This window comes from Adiantum capillus-veneris, chromosome 2 (assembly GCF_014529385.1).
Source record: "Adiantum capillus-veneris isolate H3 chromosome 2, ASM1452938v2, whole genome shotgun sequence".
NCBI lineage: Eukaryota > Viridiplantae > Streptophyta > Polypodiopsida > Polypodiales > Pteridaceae > Adiantum > Adiantum capillus-veneris.
Window position 1 is genome coordinate 102454775 of NC_140932.1, and position 7386 is coordinate 102462160.

The following is a 7386-nucleotide window of genomic DNA, read 5'->3' on the forward strand; positions in this document are numbered from 1 at the left end:
CCATTATGATGTTGTCTGGCATATCTTTTGTTGTGATCACATGGAATTGAGCTATGATGATCTGTGAACTTACTTCAATGGTGGTGGAAATGATTCCCTAGCATTCTGCTTGTTTGTTTCCTGATATTCTCACAAATTCAGGAGCATCTTCCAGGTGTGGTTGGCCACATCTTTTCCAAGTGTGAAAAGACATGAGGTTCTTATCTAGCTGAAAATATAGCTTTACTTCTCCTGACAGCTTTTCTTCATTTTCACCAACAATGTTGCACTTGATCTTCTTAGAATTTCTTTTTGTATTGAGTGCTTTTGTGGTGGCGGTGTCCGTGGATTGAACTTTTTCTACATTGGCTTTGCTTTGATCACCTGCTTCTATTGATGTCGACTCGTATGACTGTGATACTGCACTTTTTTGCAGTTGTTGAGCATTGTCCTCCTGCATTTGAGTAACCTTTGACCTTAAAAGGTCCATTGTACTGTCTAACAAAATCTATTTCTTCAGAGGAGATTTTGGTGGTGACCTTTGTGTAGCCTTTTGGACTTGAGCTTTCGTTGATCTTGATGTTTTTTGTCACCTGTTCTGGTAGCTTGTGGCTTTGCATCATGTTCAGATAGTCCTTGACTTCAAGTTTAGCATTCATAGGGGCTTGTACAAGGTCGTGAACCTGTTGAGAGTCATTGCCATTTGCATCTCGATATGCATATGCGAACTTGGTCTCATGCAACTGTTTGAACACTATGGGATTTTTTGGCTTTTGCCTTTGACTCGTCGAGATCAACTAAAAATTTTGTCCCCGATGATCTTCATAGAAGAATTTTTTTTCAGATTTTGATGGTTTCTGGGTCAATGGAAAAATTCCAACAACCATATTGTCTTCCAATGGTTTTTGCTTTGAAGGGGTCTGCTGGCTAGAAGTTCTTGGGCTTCTAAATGGTGTAGCATTTTTTGGTACTAGAGCTAAGCTTAATGAATTTGCAGCTCCCCCCTTCCTAGGGTGGTCACTATAGCCTGCTTCATTGTGAGAGCTCAAAACTATTTGGCTCTGGTTGAGTCTCACCTTTTGGGATTGTGAAGGTACACTTTGGGTAGCACTATTGATGTTTGGCATCCGTAAACCTTCTGCATAGTTTCCTATGTATCTCCGTGAAACATGACAGATTATTCCCCAAGTCACAAGTTGTAGATAGCATTATCTTTTCCCTGATATTGTCTATCCCATGGGTCTCCTATGATATGAGCTTCTGTGGTTTCAGGACCCAAGGCGTCATAGATGCTAGACTCTCGTCTATATCTACGACTATTTTGGTCAAAGTATATGTTGGTTTGGTCACAACATCGAAGCTTGATTTTCGATGGAGGAGGGTTTGGCTCTAAACAGATTTCTAGGTTCACTCGGGTAATATTCTTCAGCTCTAGAGAGGATGGGCTATAATAGATTCTTTCCTCTGAAATGAACCGTCCTTTCTGATCTATCATTGGACGCCTTCTATGAGCTGGTATGTGGGTCGTTCAAACACTGGTTGATCCTTTTTCAAAGTTTCCCTTTTTGGTCTTGTTAACCCTCACGTCACACGGACACCCTATGATCTATAAACGTTGTATTATTTAGAGTCAGGTACCGGGCTTGTCGGACCAATAGGGAAAGGTAGAGTGATCGCCGATGAGAGGCGCACTCTAACTGGGACATTCAAGGGATTAGTTGGCTAAGCATGGGCGCCCAAGTGTGAATGGGGTGAGCTCCTATAAAAGCCAACTAAACCTAATTTTTACTCATTCTCTCATTTGTGCAATAGAAGAGTGCTCTTGCTCCATCTCCATCTTCTTCTTCTTCACCTCCTCGTGTGTGTGTGTGTGTGTGTGAGAGAGAGGGAGAGAGAGGGAGAGTGTGTGTGCAATCGAGCATTACGAAGGCACGACGGCGGCGAAGCGGTTGAGCGCGGCACGACTGCAGCTTCTTCTTCATCGCGGCGAGGAATCCACCACAAAGGCGAGCGTAGAGCGGTGAGTGACACACCCTTGTTTTCTTGAGCTTGCTGGTTTAGGCTTGTTGTGTGCTTGGAGCCTTTTGTGGCTCGCACGCGGTGTATCGGCAAGTCCCTTGCTTCGACAGTGCGGCAAGGAGCGCACAGGTCTACATAGTGTGCATATGAATTATGTGTACCATACAAAGCTAACATCATTCTGTTTGATGTGTCCGTTAGACTCGTGAATGATTGCACACTTGTAGAAGTGGATGCAAAATCATTTACAAATTTTATAATCTTTTCAACCTTCGGTGATATCTCGACACCTTGACTAAATTCATGCAAGAATTTGTTGTTCAAAGGATCAATTTTAAGCTTTTCAGGTGCCTGTGCATCCGTATGCTGATTTTGAACTTGCAGTGCTTTTACTGGTGCTTCTAATGGTAATGCAAAATCATTTGATTGCATTATAAGTGACGGGTTTGATGCACTTACATCAAGATTTGCATTTCCAATTTTCTTTGTACCTTGCTTGGCAATTGATGTATCCCTGTTGTCAGCATTCCTTGGACAATCTTAAAAAAAATGTCCACCTTTTTTGTCCAAAATCTGAGCAATACGCCATGACTAGTGGTATTTCATTTGGTTCTATCATATCAAGCTCTAGTTGAGAAGTTTCTGCTTCTATGCTGGCCAGGTTGTCGGCATCTTCTTTTAAAACACTAAGCATCAAGCTGTAGAATGCTCCATCTTGACCTTTGTACCGTCTTTGGCTTGGTTCTCCAATTAGATTTTCTTCTCTTGGTTGATCTGTTGGATCTTGAAATTCTGGCTCTTGACTATAGATTTGACCACTGTAATCCATGTACAATGAACTTGATTGCATATGCACCAACTGTATATTTTGCTGGCTTGTGCAAATTTCTGAATAAACACTTAGGTTAATTTTTTGCACCTCTATTTGCACTTCATCTTTGAGATTGCAATACCTGGCTCTAGTGAATTCTGTGAACATCTGGGAGTTCTCTAAATTTGGCTTCACTCTAATCAGTAGGATCTTGGCTCCTATGCTTCTTTTGTTGTGCATCAAATATCTATGGCCTTTTGAATCTGTATACAAGACTTTATCTCCATGGTAGCCATAAAGCTGTAAAATCTGCTCTATTGCACTTGTACCTGTGTTACCAGTGCTACTAGCTTGCTCTACTGTACTTGAACTCTCAGCTTGAGATGAGTCCATGTCGACTAGTTTTGTAAAAACTGTCCCCTAGCAAATTTTGGTATTGATTAGCAAAAAACATTTTGCTCGGATTTGATAAAATTGCTTTTTCCAAAGTACTTATGGCAGTTGATTTCTCTTAGACTCACAAGAGTTGATTAACTCTAGCTCAAAAGTGTCAGAATTGATTGCAACCTTTGAAATGATGAAAATCTAGGCCTTGAATAACCTAACCTGTAGGTTACATTGTTATCCATTTTTTCCACTTTACTTGAATTCAGCTCTTCAATCAAGCTCCCAATTCTTTGCCTGCAACCTGGTTCTTCAATCTAAGCTAAGTGAGTCAGCAAAAGAGATTTCCAAATTCTATCCTTGCAAGGAGCTAAAGGACTAATTTGCAACTTGAAACTAAGTTAACAGGGACCAATTTGGATCCGATGGAACCCAAAATTGACCAGTGGCCTTGTATTATGTTGTTCTAGCACTATACAATCTCTAAAGTCCAAAATCTTGTTTCTGGGGCTCAAAAATAAATAATCCCGATTATTTACTTTTCTCAGTTTCTATACTTTTTAGGCTTGTTTTGCCAAGTAATTACCTTGTTGTGGTCTATGGACAAGTTTGGTTGAGTTTGATCAAGATTTGTCCAAATTATCAACTGTTTAGTGCCCGCAGACTCTGATTCCAAGAATCTGGCTTAAGTCTCAATTTTGTGATCCAAATTTGATTTGTGGAGTCTACTTGATATGCTTGACCCTGTGGTATACTTAGTTGTGCAAAATTTCTCAATTCTGGAGCAAAAGTAAATAATCACGATTATTTACTACAGGTTTTTTTTTCAAAAGTAAGTAATCGTGATTATTTACTTTTGGTAATTTTTTGCATGATTTTGGTCAAATTGAGCATGTACACTTGTTTAACACATCAATATAAGCCTATGAGTCAAGTTTCACTGAATTTGAACAAGATTTACCAAGTCACACTCAAGTTCTCGACATTCAGTACAGATTTCAGTTTTTATCAAGGTTTTGGTATGTTTTGTGATCCAAACTTTATGATCCTTCACAAAAGATGTTTGCAATCATGCTTAGAGTCTATGGTATCAACCTTGATCAGTTTTGAGCCAAAAGATAATAATCGCGATTATTAACCTAAAATGAATAATTTTTTTAACTTGTTTCCTAGATAGTATTTATGATCTATTTTAAGCCTATGAATCAAGTTAAAACTTAATTTGAACAAGATTCATCAAGTCAGACTCAATTTCTCAACAATAAGTCAGATTTCAGTTTTTAGCAACTTTTTGGCCTGTTTTGTGATCCAAACTCTATGAGCCTTCACAAAAGATGTTTGTAATCATGCATAGAGTCTATGGTATCAACCTTGATCAATTTTGAGCCAAAAGTTAATAATCATGATTATTAACTTTTGACATAAAATGAACAATTTTTTAAACTTTTTTACTAGACAATTTTTTAATGACCTATTTTGAGCCTATGAATCAAGTTAAAACTTAATTTGGACAAGATTCATCAAGTTTATCAACTGTTTCGTGTCTGTAGACTCTGATTTCAAGAATCTGGCTTAAGTCTCACTTTTGTGATCCAAATTTCACCAAAATTGATTTGTAAGGTCTACTTGCTATGCTTGAATTTGTGGTATGCCCAAATGTGCAAGGCTGTCAATTTTTGGAGTAGATGTAAATAATCGTGATTATTTACTTCTGCTAAATTTTTGCAAGTTTTTTGTTCCAATCTTGACAGTGTTAAGCACCTCAAGTTAAGGTCTCTAGCTAAGTTTCATCAAGTTTGGACAACTTTTGGTCAAATGGTCATCAGTTTTTTGTCTACAGATTGACTTTGAAAAATTAGTCACAATTTTCAATCCAATGATCCAAATCTTACCAAACTTGGTTTGTGGGCTTATTACAACATGGTAAAACTAGTGGTATGGTGACTTGGTCAAAAAAGTTGAAAAATGGGCCAGATGTAAATAATCGCGATTATTTACAACTGATAAATTTTTCATCTTTTTGATCAAGTGATCATGTACACAGATTTTTCACATCAATATAAGCCTATGAATCAAATTTCATCAAGTTTGGACAAATTTTCCCCCAATTTACACTCAAGTTTCAAAAACTCAGTACAAACTTTAGTTTTTACCTAGTTTTTTGTCAGTTTGGTGATCCAAATCTTTTGTGCCTTTACAAAAGTTGTTTGTACGTACATGTGCAATGAGTCACTCGTATGAACCTTGGTCAAATCTGAGCTGAAAGTTAATAATCACGATTATTAACTTTTGGCCCAAAACTGACACTTTTTGAACTTTTTCACTAGATAGTCTTTTCATGAGCTATTTTGAGCCTATGAATCAAGTCAAAACTTAATTTGGCCTAAAATGTCAAGAAAAAGTAAATAATCTGAGTTTTGGCCAACTCTTGAAAATTTTACCTCAAAGTGTCCTTGAGCTTACCCACTGGTTCATACAACTTTTAGGCTTACTCTCCAGGTTGATTGAGTGGTTTGAATTCTTTTCGTGCTATTTCTAGCCGTAGACCTGAAACTCTGCAACTTCACATAAACAACTCACAAATGATTCGTTTGGAGTTAGCAATGATTTGAGATCTCACCTTGGATTCTACTTATCCTACTCCTAGATTCTCATGCAATGGGGTTGTGGAAAGTGTCCACAAACACTAGTGTTCTTTTTTTTTATGGTTTCTTGAGCATTGATCTTAAGACTTGTTTTTGTCTATCAATCATTCTCAAAATCCTACTCTATATTTACAATCCTAAAGGCACTCAGCAAGTACGATTACTTCCAAGCTACCTCTACACAGCAAAAGACGACAATCCTAAGCTATGCGGTTTCTAAAAAGAAAGTTTTACTCTAGGTGAACCTAAAGGAAGCTAATGGACAACTACACAAGAGGCTCGTGTTTTCCCTAATTTAGGTCTATTCGTCCCCGTAGCAGAGCCAAATGTGGGACACATATCTAACCTGACCATCCTATCTTATTGCAGTATTAGCGAGAACCACGAGTAATTTGTCAAACCATGGGACGAAGCTGACTCGACTAGTGCATAGAGGCTACAAGAGGTTGTCAATCTCTCAGAAAACAGCTAACAACTCGCATCTAGCTCAAGCTACACTCAAGTGACTGAAATCACCAAAAGCCAATCGCTCATCGGCAAACAATTCACATACGTTACGGCATCAAATGACATCCAAACGTAACGAAACTTCTAGGACAAGTTTATAAGACCTAAGCACATATGCCTATGGCCTCAAACCCCACTTTAGGTCAAGTTCCAAAATCACGATTATTAACAGCAGTGGATTTTTGACCTAGTCATTTTCGAACCAAAATGCATCTAAATGCTTAGCAATGATGCCCCAATACCATGCCTATGCTTAGTTTTTGCCTTGAACATGTAATTCCTAGTTATGATGAAATTAGACCCCGGGTTGGTGACGCCAAAAATCCACGAAATACTGTGAATGGCTTACATCAATGCGTAGAGCTCTTACCTACGGTTGCAATGCAACAAACGCAATCCCGATGTGATAACCCGGAAGGGAGTAGGAAGCACGAGAAGGAGAGGAGTGACCGTCGTTAGCTCACGCTGTGTATTTCTTATCCAAAAACTTAATAAAATCTTTACAAAGTTGGATTTTATACCTTAGCCAAGGTCTAAAATGTGTAATGTCTAGCGCCCAAGACGTTTGAGACTCCACACTAATTGTATCTGCAACCTAGGTACACTAAGTGACCTATGCTTTACATCTTGGAACTCTTATTGATCCCGTAACACGTTACAATTCTCACAATGGATAAATAAATCGGGAAATTACAATACATGGCCATTTTGGAAAAATGTGAAAAGTGTGTAACTTCAATCTTTACTGCTTCTTCACTTTGATCTTTGATGTATATTCGTACGTCTTCGGTCTTTAGGAGCTTCTGTTAACTGACGTTGAATCATTTAACATTCTACTATCTATCTTTTTATCTCCCTCTCTATATCTTTCTCTCTCTCTCTCTCTCTCTCTCTCTCTCTCTCTCTCTCTCTCTCTCTCCTTCTCTATATCTATCTCTTTCTTTCTCCCTCTCTCCCTCTATCTATGTATATATTTTAAACTGGCACTAATGTACATTGAAATGGTTGATTAGAAGTTATGGATGACAAAGCTTAAATATG